Source organism: Trachypithecus francoisi, unplaced genomic scaffold (assembly GCF_009764315.1).
Source record: "Trachypithecus francoisi isolate TF-2019V2 unplaced genomic scaffold, Tfra_2.0 Lachesis_group12, whole genome shotgun sequence".
Lineage (NCBI taxonomy): Eukaryota > Metazoa > Chordata > Mammalia > Primates > Cercopithecidae > Trachypithecus > Trachypithecus francoisi.
In genome coordinates this window covers 34,379,239-34,395,291 of record NW_022681457.1, presented here as the reverse complement: position 1 = coordinate 34,395,291, position 16,053 = coordinate 34,379,239, and positions in this window count along the sequence as shown.

Sequence of the window (16,053 nt, the reverse complement as noted above, 5' to 3'; positions counted from 1 at the left end):
TCTTGAAGCAGCCCTGAGAAACAGCGCCCATTCTCTCTCCATACCATCCCCCCAAAAAATTTTCACTGCCCCAACATTTCACACTATTTTGTTTTATTTTTCTTATTAATATAAGAAGGCAGGAATGTTAGGCCTCTGAACCCAAGCCAAGCCATCACATCCCCTGTGATTTGCACATATATGCCCAGATGGCCTGAAGTAACTGAAGAATCACAAAAGAAGTGCAAATGCCCTGCCTCGCCTTAACCAATGACATTCCACCACAAAATAAGCGAAAATGGCTGGTCCTTGCCTTAAGCGATGATATTATCTTGTGAAATTCCTTTTCCTGGCTCAAAAAGCTCCCCCACTGAGCACCTTGTTAACCTCACTCCTGCCCGCCAGAGAACAACCCCCCTTTGACTGTAATTTTCCTTTGCCTACCCAAATCCTATGAAACGGCCCCACACTTATTTATCTCCCTTTGCTGACTCTCTTTTTGGACTCAGCCCGCCTGCACCCAGGAGAAATAAACAGCCATGTTGCTCACACAAAGCCTGTTTGGTAGTCTCTTCACACGGACACGCATGACAGTGCTTTTATTCCTTTCATATCTTTTAACTTTTAAAATTATTTACTTATTTCTGTATTCCTCCCTGCTTTCTTCTTGGAGAACTACTCAAATTGATCTTAAAGTACTGGAATTCATTATGTTATTTTTCCAAAATGTTTTCATTTTTTAAATGTAAACTTGTATGTTTTCATTCTTAAACTTGTATGTTTTCATTCTTAAATTGTATAATTGATCTTTTATTACTTGTTTTTCTTTAATAACTTTCCTTGACTTTCCATGTATATTATGCTTATTCAAAAACGTTTGTCCACATTTGACTGTCTGGTGCATCTGATGATACTCCTTTTCTCATTTATTAGGATTTTTTGAAGCGGATGGTTTCCTCAGATATTTGACATCTTGATCTCTGTGTTTTTAGGTCCTAAGTGATTCTCTGACTTCCTACCATTTCTTCTGATTTTAGCTCTATCTTTATCCTCCTTTCAAAAGTATCTTGTGCAGATAGTTTTTTCATCTTTGAGGGCATCTCCAGTATAAATCAGGCTTGCCTCTCAACTTTCTGCTCTGTTAGTTTAAGATGGAGTGTTCTTGGTTTGGCTAAGTGATTTATAACCCATCCATCTGCCTTCCAATGTACAAGATTTTGTTGCCATGGTCTCTTTCCCTGTTTTCTCTGAGACTGTATGTTTAATTTATTTCTTTAAAAAACATCCTGATTTTCATAGGTGTTTGGGAGGTAGCAGAGATGAATTACTGGTTCAGTCTACTATCGTTAATCAAAATTCTCTGTCTGGCCTTCAGATACCTTTCTTCTAGTTCCCATTCATGAAGTTTTCTTTGTCTTTCCATTAGAAAAATGATTAACTTATCTCCTGAGGATGTTAATATTTGTATTTGAAGCTTATTACAATGTCTTCTGTCACAGGTCTTATATCCCTTAGTCAAATGTATTATTATTTATCTCTATGTCTTTAAACAAAATTTAATTAATGCACATTGCTTTATTAATGCAAATTTACTTGTCAGTCCTAAAGAGACCATGAGAAACTAATGTTATTTACACTTTTACCTCTAGTGCCAGTTACATATTTTCAACAACAACAACAACAAAATGAAGGAAATAGCAACTACCTTCTTATGCTCTCTACTCTCTGGCCTTTATGCTTACCAATATCACTGTGTTGGTAAAAATCATTGGTTCTATTGTTAGAGAGATACTGCATATCTAGGTCCTTGCTTATCATAACAAAATTCACAAATTCATCCTGCAATGCAGGGACATAATCTTTCTGTTGTGTGCACAGATATGACTGTGATTATATCATAGTGGTAATAGTGATGCTTATCAAACAAGGAAATGTGTTTTCCTGTATAGAAAAATAATCCACCTAGAAATAAAGCTACTCTTTCTTCAGTGCAATAGCTAATTCCCATTCTGTATAATGATATTTGTGCACATTGACCTAGAGCAGAGAAATCCTCTCAAATGTGAGTGCCTGTCAAGCTTATGTCTTTATTAGGTTAACCTGGTGTCTTCTTTTGCTATATATTTGGTGCTTTTTGCAAACCTAATTTCCTTTGCTTTATCTCAGGATAAGACATAGTGACTTCTATAGTAAAGAAAGATATGGAAACCAAGAGTGACTTAGAAAAAAATTAAATATAGGAGGGTTTTAAAAGTGTTATTCACAAGCCTTCTATCCCTATGGCATTCATCAATGGCAGGTGCTGCATTTAATACTGACAGTTATTAATGCTATTATTTGAAAGTTGTAATCATGAGCAATAAACTTCAAATTTATCTCTCATCAGATTTTAAAAGCAACTACCCAGTGTTAAGCAGTAAAATCCTGCTTAAGGTAACCAGAGCTGTTGGAAGAAACAGGCTATTATCTAAGCAAGTTTTCTTTGAAAAGATGCCCATTGATAGGCATAATGGTCTTTTAAGCATACATTTAGCTTAAAATTTGGTAAAATTTGTTTAAGATCTTTCTTTAGATCTCTTTTATAAATCACATCATTATATACCTTTTAAGGGCAAATACTGTATGTTCAGTATGCTTGTATCCTCAAGGACCTAGCAGGCTATCTTACATAGCATGGCTGTGGTTTACTAATGAGAATACTGTACATGATGGGGGTGATACAGCCTTCAGAAAACAGCATGGAGCACCAATATCTACACTAATGATAACTACAATAGCTGTGATTTCACACTCATGTATTCCAACAATCATTGTTGGGTTACTGACGATGGAAAACAAATCACTAAATTTGTCAAACCCTTGCATCTAGGATTCTAAATGCAAATTAAGTTTCACCGTTTCCATGCACTTGTATAAGATTTGTAAATGAGGAGTTAGATGGGGTTGTTCCTTGTTACTTTGGCTTGTGCTGTTTGAAAGAAGATTGGTAGAGACCTGGAGTTTTTCTGGAATGCCCAGTGATTCATTTCCTAACAGCTGAAGGGTAGTAACGTCTTCAGGTCCTTCAAATGCTGTTACTGTCCTTTGATCTTGTGACTCATCTGATGCAGTAATGGCTTCCTGGCTCCACACCTTCCTGGCTGCATAGTGTGAGTAGCAACTTTGATGTATTAGTTTGAGTTGTGGCTCTGCAAGATTTGAGCATGCTCTCCCAACCCTTCATGAAATTTTGTAAGCACCTAATCTCTTGTGTTACATATGCTCCTGCTTAAAATATTTCTATTGCTTTTTATTACCTGCTACTGATTCCTGACTGTTACAACAGCTAATGCTTTCTAAATGGTTACTATGAGGCAGACGTTACAAAAAGTAAATTATGTAGATTATCTCTGAAATTATTAATATTTTGTAGTTGAGAAAACTGAGGTCCATAGGCCATATTTGCTAGTAGAGGGAAGAACCATGATTGGAACCAGGGTACAGTGAGGAACAGGCCTCTTCTGAGACTCATTACAAAAAGTGCTGTAAGTAATTAGTTATTAATCATTAGTTATCAAGATAACTAACTTTTGAGTAATTTACTTAGAAATGTAAAAATAAGTGATTTATTGGATTAGAACATTTCAGAGGCCATTGGTCTGTCAGACTGATTTATATGCTGTCTTGAAAGGAAGGCAAATGGATGGAATTATAGCTATAGAAATGTGCATAACCCACAGTATATCTCAGTTATGCCACAACCATTAGGAACATAAGATTTCTGTGGATTTTATTTGACATGTATGTCCCATTTAAAAGTGTAAGAATTGCTATTTGATACAAATGCTTACATATCTACTCATGCACAAGGAGTATAGTATCTTCGATCATTTTCTAATTAATTATGTGATGAAAAACAGAATCAGTTGTGTGCGAGTGTGCATGTGTGTACATGTGTGTTTGTGTGTGTATGTGTGTGTGTGTATATGGTATGGGGATAAATATATATGTATTCCCCAGAAATATAAACTGAGATAAAATTTGTAACTAAAAATATAATGTCATTTTGGTAACACGTACTCAGATACCAGAAAGTTCCCAAGAAAAATTTAGAAATGGAAACCTAATAAAATTTAATGCCAGAAAGCCTCTGAGAAGGAATAGACATATGTTTTAAATGATATGGTTTGAGACTAAAAAGATTTATTAATAATCACCTAAATAATATAAAAATAACAAATTAGTTAAGGTAATAGCTAATATTAATGATAGCAAAATCATTCAAAGTCTTAAGGACAAGAGACCATAAAAGTTATCTTCTTATTCACATACTAGAACGATGCAAGCATTCTTGGTGAGAATCTCTCCAAATCCATGATTCAAGGAGCCTGGGTGTGTTTGCTGGTTGGTTGGTTTGTGAGCAAGATTTAAAAGTGGCATTCATTATTTCCTTCATCACATTCATTACAACCAAATATGTTCATAACTAACCAAAAGAGAGTCTGGGGTACATGTTAAAGCTCTATGTCCAGGAATGAGCTCAGCTCATATTTTCTGGCACTTAATCCTAAATATTATGTGAAAAATAAATCAATGTTGCTTCTCAGAAATGTCCTGGAAGAGTGAACACAGTAATACAGTTGTTTCATTTTTAAATATCCAAATCGAGACAGCAAAATTATAATTTACCTGAAGCATCAAAAATATATCAAAAATAGCCTTTCACATAAATACGTTGATGAGAATTGTATTTCTTTCCATGATTTTCTGTGTTCCCAAAACTTGGTAGTTCTGTCAATGCAATTCCCAAACTACGAAGCAGTTTAATTCTGCAAAATTTACTAGGCTTACTAGTTATTCTTAGACAAAAGTTGTTTGAGCAATAGTTAGAACTTTTTTTCGGGAAAAGGTTCTCCTGTGGCACATCTCAAACAAATTACTCTCCAGAGGTGGAACTCTAGCACTTACTTTTGGAAATCACTTCAGATGATTATGATGCACACATCTTAACCACATCTTAACAACCCCTCCCTTCTCCTCAAAGAAACACCATAGTTGTTATAACAACCATTTTGAAACTTCTAATTTCCCAACTTATTTTTTTCAGGAATGATAAACACAAGTAGATATTTATCTAGTGACCACTACAGTTTGGTTAAAAGAATAATACTTTCCAAAAAATAAATTTCAAAATATCAGCAAGTTGAGTACCTATCACACATTGCTTTCTATTCTCTTATACTAGGAAATATATGAAATGAAGTGCTGTATTTTGCCCTTGATGCTTGTAATCTCTTTGCAAAGACATTTCTGAAACCATTATAGAAAACGACTGCCAGAGAAAGTGTGTGGTCACTAAATATTACTTCAGTGCTCTATAATTCCTAATGTCCCTTGCAGTGAGATTGACATTCTATGATTGCTACTTCCCAGTGAAACGTGACTAAGGTAATTAAAGGCAGTTTAGGAGCCCCTGTGTCTCTTCTTTCTCTCTTCCCTTGGGACCAAATACCTTAGATAGATTAACTGCAAGAAGTGGGAGAGGGGCATTCAATTGTGGCTTAAGCATATAATACATATGTGTCTGCAAGAGTGTAAAATTCTTCACTGAGAATCCCCACTGAGATTTTGGGATTTGTCTTTTTGGATGACAATATTGGTATGTTGACTAATGAAAAAGTCTCATATAATCATGTGCTAACTTGTCTGGGACAGAAACAAGTAACTCACATTTAAAACACAGATTATTTATTAATGCAAAAAACTAGTTGAATGCGTTCTGTGTGCCATGATTTTTCTGAAACTAGTGATACCAAAAAAGTAATATGTAATGCTATCTTCAAGGACAAATGGAGACACAAGCAAAATAAGTTGAAATAAAATATTAAGGGCATTTTATTGAAATGCATTCAGCGTGGAATGGGGCCCTAAGTAGGTAATATTCATTTATGCCTGGGATTGTGTGAGTCACCCTCTAGTACAGAAAAATAATCTCTTAATTTAAAAAAAAAAAAAACAAAAAAACCTTTTTTTCACCAAAACATTAATTGCCTTTGTGGTTTACTTCATCCAATATTTTGAATAAGTGTTAATAACTTACACCTTAACTGATGCTATTTTTATTGTCCTCCCCTAATTTGTGTGTTTGGCCAGGTGAAATCAGCAGAATCAGTATCTAATAGAACTATTGTTTGTACAGGAATACCTTTAGAATTGGAGCATAGGCAGAGCAACCACGTTGATGACATTCTTACCTAGCATGGACTCTCCTGTTAATGGAGCTTCTATTTCTAATTTTATTATATGCATTTGAAAAGGATAAAAGGAGAACATTTTGCAAAATGAAAGAAAAAGACACCTAATTTAAGCGTGCTAGGGGGTGGATCCAATTTTCATTTTGAATAGAATATTACTTCAGTAATTATCTTACTATTTAAGAACAAGAATAATTAGTATAGCAATCTCTAGTCTTATAGTACTCACAGTGCAGAGGTGAAAACATTATAATCTTGAGTATATTGTAGAGGTTTAATTATAAAGTTTACATGTAGATGAGACAGCCAAGTATAAAGGGGTCACTGGAGAACCTCCAACCAGCCTGTGTACTTGGAGAATGGGGTGGAGCCATGAAAGTTTGCACTCTTTGTTGGGGGCAGGGGAGGGGAGGGAGAGCCTGACCTCTCCTGATCCCGTGTAGTATTTGGGATTCAAGCTATGAGGTGGGAAAACCAGCTAGCAGGCTGTTGCTTTGCTGAGAGTTCCTGTTTCTTTTTTTTTTTTTTCCTTTTCCCCTAATAAATTCCATTTTTCTCACCCTTCTAAGTGTCTGTGAGCCTAATCTTTCATGGTCTTGTGACAAGGACCCCATCCTTAGCTGAACTGAAAAAGTCCTGCAACATAGAGATGTATGCACATTTAAGTGACATTTTTGTAGCACATAAGTATATACATATGTGAAATAAGTAGATATTTGTTTTCTATTTTTTTCTGAAGGGAAGAGGTAACTTTTTGGCAAAGAAATATTACTTTCATATTTGAGGAAATCTATCAAGTATAAAGAAACTCTGAAATGGCAACATTCCCAAGTCATCTTAACATTATCTAATTTCATAGAAAAAGTTTTTTCAGGTATTCTATAATTTAACATCTAATATTATAAAGTTGAATTAAACTTGTTGAAGAATTTATCTGTTTTTATAAATATATACTTTCTATTGCTATCTATGTACAGAAAAGGACTAAATTTGTCCCAGGAATTTTGCCATTATAGGAGTATTTTATATTTAGACAAAAAGTGATATTTTCACACACCAGAATAATCTGTTTCAATTCACCAAATACATATACATATATAACCAGTTGTCTTTTTTCCTAGTCATGGTGGACACTGGATATACATCTAGTAATGGAAAAAGATATTTTCCCATTTTCTTTGGGGGCATAAAATACTGGTGATGATTGAGGAATACAACAAACCGGACTTTTTGTTGTTGTTGTTGTTACATCATTTTTACAAATCTACGTGAAGATGAAAAACAGGTTATTGTAAATACGTTTCTAAATTCTGGGAATTTGAAATTTGAAAACTCAGACAACAAAACACCAAATATATGCTACCAGCTGACAAAATACCCCACTTTTCTCTCTCTCTACTTCATAGGAATTTTTTCTCTATTACTTCAGCCAAGCTATCTCTGAGATATTTCCTATAAAAGTAACAAAGATGTAGCTATCAACATGTACAAAAAGAACCTATAAATTAAACAAAATATTATATGCTTTAGCTTATCAGTTTTAGAAATATCTTTTTTGTTTAGTACAAAAATTGCATAATCAGTTCCAATGGATTACTTCAACCAAGTTTTATGTCACCTACTCTATGGCAGATGCAATGGGGAACACAGCAATGAATAGGGACCGCCCTAAAGAGAAGCAAAATTTGTAGCTTATATAATGAATAGTGTGATACTGATTACAGTATTAAATATGCATCCAGTTTCTTTTTGTTTCTTTTCTAAGTCATTTGATTTGCAGTTTTACAAAGATAACTGAACATAGCATTAAAATCATAAAACTCAATTTACTAATTTATTTATTTGTTCAGTAGATATGTACTGGGGCTTCTTTTTTTTGAGACAGAGTCTCGCTCTGTCACCCAGGCTGGAGTGCAGTGGCCGGATCTCAGCTCACTGCAAGCTCCGCCTCCCAGGTTTATGCCATTCTCCTGCCTCAGCCTCCCGAGTAGCTGGGACTACAGGCGCCCGCCACTTCGCCCGGCTAGTTTTTTGTATTTTTTAGTAGAGACGGGGTTTCACCGTGTTAGCCAGGATGGTCTCGATCTCCTGACCTCGTGATCTGCCCGTCTCGGCCTCCCAAAGTGCTGGGATTACAGGCTTGAGCCACCGCGCCCGGCCTTACTGGGGCTTCTGTATGTCAATGTATCCAGAATTAGCTATACAAAGATTTTAAAATACAACATATTCTACAATTCTGTGGAACTTACACCAAAAGGAAAGACAAACTTTAAATGAATAACTACACAATTAAATTGTAAATAGTCATAAAGGTTAAGTTATTTTATCGTTGAGTAAGCCAGGCATTTAATATGTTTAAACCACATTGGGTGACGTAAAAACACTATATGATTTTTTTTTTTTTTGAGATGGTGTCTCCCTCCATCACCCAGGCTGGAGTGCAGTGGCACAATCTCAGCTCACTGCAACCTCTGCCTCCCGGGTTCAAGCGATTCTCCTGCCTCAGCCTCCCAAGTAACTGAGACTGCAGGTGCCCACCATCATGCCCAGCTAGTTTTTGTATTTTTAGTAGAAACAGGGTTTCACCATGTTGGCCAGGCTAGTCTTGATCTCTTGACCTCCTAATCTGCCCACTTCAGTCTCACAAAGTGATGGGATTACAGGCGTGAGCCACCACGCCCAGCCATGATTTAATTGTCATATCCTATTAGGCAAATAGATATTTTCCTCATTATTCATATGAACTGACCAGTGCTTAGGGAGGCTATGTAGCTGAGCTGGAAACAGTGTGGTAAGCATCAGAACAGGTATTCAAACCCACAGTTTTCTGAGTCCAAACGTCCATCTTAATTATTATGCCATAGTAAAACATAAAAGGCATTTTCAATTTTCAGAGAAACTCCATAGGCATAACCTCATATTTGATTGGAAAGTTGTTATTCAAACTCAGAACTCTCTGAATTCTGCCAAAAATTTCACTGATGTTCACTATTAATTTGGTGAGTAGGTGAGATCACATGTGTGTGCAACAATATGACATCCAGGCTCTTTGTAGTCAGAATCTACAAGTCAAAGTGAAAGAGGCTATCTTTCTACTTTATCAGATCAGATGCACCGTTAGCCTACCCTAAGAGAGTAGCACAATTCTACAGAAATCTGTTTGCCATATTATCAGCCATGCTACAATAAACATTGAAATAAAAGGATTTACTCCTACTTTCTACTTCTTATTTGTTCCAAGAGATAATAGCAACTACAGTATCAGCTTTGAAAATGTGTGTTGGGAGTCATATTACATAACCCAATCTAAACAATGATCTTCAATAATTTACTAAAGATTAATCTTCTTTAGTAAAAATAATCTATGTATAACAACTTGGATTTATCAGTGTACTCTGGTTTGAAGTTTTTAAAAATATAACACAGGAAAAAATTGAAAGTAAATGAAAAACTTAAAAACCATTAGATAAAGCAAAATTGTTTTTTATTTATGGTAATGACACAATGAACTACTTTTTGACACCTCGAACATATGAATATCAGTCTTTTATAGCATAACATCCATTACTCTAAATCCTATGCAAATTTATGCTACAGAATATGTAGAATGGAACCTGGACCTTGAAGTCAGAGAGATGAATTCAAATCAAAATCTGCCATGTACTACCAGTACAAATTTGACAAGTGTTATAGACTGAATTGCATTCCCTCAAAATTTGTATGTTGAAGCCTTAGCTGCTAGTGTTACAGAGGGTGACTGTATCTGGAGATAGGGCCTTCAAAGAGTTACTTAAGGTAAATGAGGTCACAAAATATAACCCTAATCCAATAGGACTTGTGTCTTTCTAAGAAGAAGTCAGGTGCTGTGGCTCATGCCTGTAATCCCAATACATTAGGAGGCTGAGGGAGGAAGATTGCTTGAGCTCAGGGGTTTGAGAACAGTCTAGACAACATGGAGAGACTTCATCTGTACAAAAATAATAAATTAGCCAGACATAGTGGCATGTGCCTCTATTCCCAGCTACTTGGGAAGCTGAGGTGGGAGGATTGTTTGAGCCTGGGAGGTAAAGGCTGCTGCATTCTAGCCTGGGAGACAGAGCAAGAGCTTATAGAAGAAGGAAAAGAAGAAGGAGAAGGAGAAGAAGAAATAGCAAGGATGTTCACTCATTGAGAGAAGGTCATAGGAGGACATAGCGAAAAGGCAGCCACCTACAGTCTAAGGAGAGGGACCTCAAAAGCAATCAAACCTACTGTCACCTTGATTTTGGACTTCCAGCCTCTAGAACTGAGAAAATAAATTTCTGTTGTTTAAGATACACAGTCTATGGTATTTTTTTACAGCCCTAGCAAACTAATACAGCAAGTAACTTAAACACTTCATATGTCAGTTTTCTTATTCACAAAGTGAAAATAACAGATCCAACTTTCAGAGTTTTTATTAGAAGAAAAAATACTATATGTAAATTCCTTGCCACACACATCTGAACATATAAATGTAAGTATTTCCCAATGCCATATTCTGTATAAAATACCAAGCAATGTCAACTCAAGTTTAGAATCATTTAACATTTTTTCCTCATAGTCTATTTTCTGTGAATTGAATCATAACATGCCAATTTATTAACATAATAGAGAATGGCCTTAAAATACTCACAAAGGCTCTCCGTGAATTCTACCATTTCATTGACTTGTCACAGCTAACAATAAGTTTGCCATTTCAAACCATAGTTCTGAATGTGTATCTGTGGTGTGGCAAGTAAGGAACTAATTAAGTATGAAATTACCTTATATATCTAAAGCTGTGCCTGCTCACCTTTAGGCATTTTGGGAATCCACCTAATGAGATATGAGTTTTGCTCCACAGGACAATCACAAAGCTCATTAATGCTCATTAAAACATAAGTAGTATTCAATGGATTCAGCAAAATCTCACTGTATTTTAATGAACATCTGAATCATCCAATGGAGCAAAACCCTCGCAAGGAGAAATTCTTGTTAATGCAAAAGGAAAGTGCAGGCCAATACAGATAGTAAATATTGTAAGTTTACCTACATGTAGACACACCTGTGAAAAATAGAAAACATATTCCCAGAAGTTCATCTCTTAACAATTAAAAATAAACCTGTCTCGGTTGATTTGACAAGCATCTGAAATACTAGAGAGAAGTATTTAGTGAAATCACTAAATTATTTGTCAATAAGAATGTTTTGAGTTGTTTTTCTCACATTGGATTTAAGAAAGTTGAAAATCTTCTGTTCTATAACTCATGTTGAAAACACTGTAGGTAAATGATGAATAAATATGTATTAACTGAGTAGATAAGTGACTTTAATATTAAAGTCTATATATTCATTTACATACATATAGTATTTTTCTGTACAAATATTTGAATGTCTACTGTGTGTTAGACACATACTAGCACTGAAAGTAAGAGTGATCAAAACAGACAGAATCTTAATATCACAAAGCTTATATTCCTAAGAGAGAAAGAGGTGATAAACATGTAAATATGGAACCAGTTAATAATAAATATAGAAAACATAAAAACCTGGTAAACGTGTCTATAGTAGAGAGAGAAGAACAAGCACTGTTACAGATAGGGTGGATGGAAAAGGTCTCTAAGAAGTTGTTATTTGAGCAGAAACAGGAATGAAGAGTAAGCCTTGGGCATATGTGAGGGATGAGCTTTAGGGAAGAAGGAACTGCAAGTATAAATGCCTAGAGGCAGCAACAGACTTAGAGAAATACTCATAAGGCCAGTGTGCCTGAAATGCAGCGAGGCATGAAGAAAGTCACAGGTGATGAAATCAGAGCCATAATCAGGAACAGTGGCACCGATTTTCAAGCTTCCAAAAGAATCTAGATTTTATCTAAGTGGGATGGGATCATTCTAGAACTTTGAGTAAAATAGTAACTTGATTTTACTTCTATTCTAAAAGACTCTCTGACTTCTACTTGGAGAAAAGGTCATAGTAGTTTGGACAAGGGTAACAGTGAAGCTGTTGAAATGAGGATGACAGGAGACTTGGCAGAATTGAATGATGGATTGAATATGGTGCGTGAGAGAAAGGAAAGGGCCAGTGGATGACCTGAAGGGTTTTAGTCTAATATACTTATTGGCCAAATAAATTTTTGACAGTTTTCAAATAAGAGCTTTTATTTTTTGTCTCAAATAAATTGATATTAAAACCAAAATGGGACAAGTACAGTGGCTTACACCTATAATCCCAGCACTTTGGGAGTCTGAGTTGGGAGAATCACTTGAACTCAAGAGTTCAGTACCAACCTGGGAAACATAGTGAGACCCTGCCTCTACAAAAAAGTTTAAAAATTAGCTGGTCATGCTGGCACATGCCTGTGGTCCCAGCTATTTCTGAGGCCAAAGTGGGAGGATTGCTTGAGCCCAGGAGTTCGAGGCTGCAGTGAGCCATGATCACAACACTGTACTCCAGGCTAGTGATAGAGTGAGACCTTGTCTCAAAAACAAAAATAGAAAAAAACCTTCACAAAATAAATATAAAACTGAAATAAATGTTATGTCAAGAACATAAATTATAAATGAAGTAGTTCTCATGAACCAGTGCCAGGACCAATTCTGTTCTTACTCAGAATGTTCTCCCTTAAGGATCCATTCTATTTCCAAGATTTAAGAACTATATCAGTCCTCACATCTCTCAAATATTTGAGGAGACTTCAAGAAGTACTTGGCAAATAGAATTTAAAAATGTAAATAAGAAATATAAATTTTCTCCACACAAGCTCCATCAGGCTTAAGACTTCTAAGTGATGATACAAGCCATTCGGTTCATCTCTAAAAACCCAAGGTTCCTGAGAATTTAACCATGTCAATGCAATCTTTTCATATTATTGAATAAAGAAAAATGAGTGCTCTTTAAAGATTTTTTAAGATTAGGAAACAAAAAGAGGTCAGTGGGGGCCAAACCAGGACTGTAAGGTGGATGCCTGGTGATTTCCCATCAAAATATTACAAAATTGTCCTTGTTTGATGAGAGAAATGAGCATGAGCATTGTTGTGGTAAAGAAGGACTCTCTGGTAAAGCTTTTCCAGGCACTTTTCTTTTGAAGCGCTAGTTCACTTTCTCAAAACACTCTCACAATAAGTAGATGTTATCTTTCTTTTGTCCTCCAGAAACACAAAAAGCAAAATGCCATGAACATCCCCCCAAAAACTGTTGACACGACCTTTGCTTTTGCTTTGACTAGACCACTTCTACCTTTTGATAGCCATTGCTTTGATTGTGCTTTGTCTTCAGGATTGTCCTGGCAAATCTGTTTCATCTTCTGTTACAAAGTTTTGGAGAAATGGTTCAGGATCTTGATCCCCCTTGCTTCAAATTTCCATTGAAAGCCCTGCTCTTGTATGTAGCCAATCTGGGTGTAATGATTTTGGCACCCATTAAGTGGAAAGTTTGCCTGACTTTATTTTTTCAGCCAGAACAGTGTAAGCTGAACAAACTGAGATGTCTGTGGTGTTGGTTATTGTTTGTGCTGTTAATCATCATTCTTCTTCAGTGAGGTCATGAAAAAGATGAATTTTTTTCCTTGTAAATTGATGTGGATGGCCTGCTGCTGTGGGCTTCAACTTCAATATTGTCTAGTTCTTTCTTAAAATGAGTTATCCACTTGTATTGTTTTAGGTTGCTTTAGGGCATTTTCTCCATAAATTTTTCATAAAGCATCAGTGATTTCACCATTCTTCTACCCAAGCTTCACTACAAATTTCATGTTTGTCTTGCTTCAATTTTAGCAGAATTCATGTTGCTCTAATAGGGGCTCCTTTAAAACTAATATCTTATTCTTCTGAGTGCCTTAAACTAGATCTTATTCAGACATGTTATGACAGGTTATTATAAGTTAATTGTGATGCAAAAAAATTGGAACTTCATTCATAGTTTTTCCATAATGCATATTTCCGTGAACTATGACCCCTCATATGATTTCTTTTCTGAGCTTCAGAATGTGATTCTTCTTGAAGTTGTCTTAGATATCTTAAAATCATAATGACCAAAGGCACATTCTTAATATTCTACCACAAATGTGCTCTCCTGAGATTTTATTAATAAAAGTCACTTTCTGGCCGGGCGCGGTGGCTCAAGCCTGTAATCCCAGCACTTTGGGAGGCCGAGATGGGCAGATCACGAGGTCAGGAGATCGAGACCATCCTGGCTAACATGGTGAAACCCCGTCTCTACTAAAAAAAATACAAAAAAAAAACTAGCCGGGCGAGGTGGCGGGCGCCTGTAGTCCCAGCTACTCAGGAGGCTGAGGCAGGAGAATGGCGTAAACCCCGGAGGTGGAGCGTGCAGTGAGCTGAGATCTGGCCACTGCACTCCAGCCTGGGCGACAGAGCGAGACTCCGTCTCAAAAAAAAAAAAAAAAAAAAAAAGTCACTTTCATCCTTCTAGTACTAGTACATTGGAAATGCTTCTTGGTATCTTTCTTCCACATCACCTAGTTCTGTTGATCCTATTTCTAAAATATATCCCAAATGGAACCATTTTTTTCTCTCTCTCTGCTTACACTAGCTTACTCAAAGCCATCATCACCCCATCTCTAGATTACTTTTCTCCCTGCTCCAAACTAGCCCTCTGAATAACTTCTTCTCCCTATAGTAATTAGAACAGTCTATTAAATTTTGATCAACATAGCTTTGATATGGAAGATGAAGTTTCATATATTAGTAACAAATGGTAGTAAAAAATATTCTTCTGCACTTCTGATGTTTCTTCCTATGAAGAGTCATCAATTAATGCAACTCTAGGGTTCTCTTCACTGCCTTTGGCAAGTTTTGTAAATTTTGAGTAATATCCGTGTATGTGCAGCCAAAATCTGTCTGTGTTTCTGGAGAGTCAGTGTACCTATAGAAATCACAGTTCTCTTTTGCTCTTCCATGCCTTATATCATATGTGGATAGATCATTCCCCTTGCTCTAATTCTCTGTGTCCTGCACCGGGTAGAATTCAGTATTAGCAAGCTCATTTGTTTAGTCAACCTAAAGTTATATCTTCAATTTGACCTCTAATGGTAATTAAGTGTTGCTTTAGCTTACATGTTTTTTAACTTGTTCACAACCTGAGTCAGGAAGAGGACTTCTACAGGCAATAAAATCACTGATTACTTATTTTACTTTGTCACACATTCCTTGTACTAAGATGATCTTGAGGAGTTCATCATATAAAACCTTCGATATGCCCATAGATGGTAGCATTGACAAATAACAGGAGGGAGAGAAAGGCAAATCTGGATGCAGAATAAATGTCTATTTCATTTAGAACAAATTACTGCCTCTCACCTATGATGCAAAGGATCCCATGTAATCAGTATTCTAGAATATTCTATAGTGGTTAATTTGAGCTGTAATGCTAATTTGGGGACTATTCTTAGTAAATTAAGAATTCAGAAAGATAACTCAGGTCATCTGTGTGGAGTAATGTGCCATTTTGTTAAGTCTACCATAGTCTATATTCCTGCCCCATGACCATTTTGATGGTATATGCATTAATCAAACAATAGGCCCTTAGAGGAAGAACCATAACCGAAAATAATGGTAAGTCATCCTCTGTATATAAGACTATTATCAACAGTGGCAATTTTTACATGGGAAATAATAATATTCAGGTCTTGGTCTATTCAGAGTAATCTATCCAGAAACTACTTACCCCAAATTATTTCACCAAATGTACTCCATTCTGCCAGATTACTAAACATTGACTATGAATCCACATAATTTCTAAGTCAAAGCCACTTCTCTTTTCAAGCAAAGTGCCAACAGTTGGGAGAATATACAGGTATCTTCAGGGATAACAACATGAAAGCAAC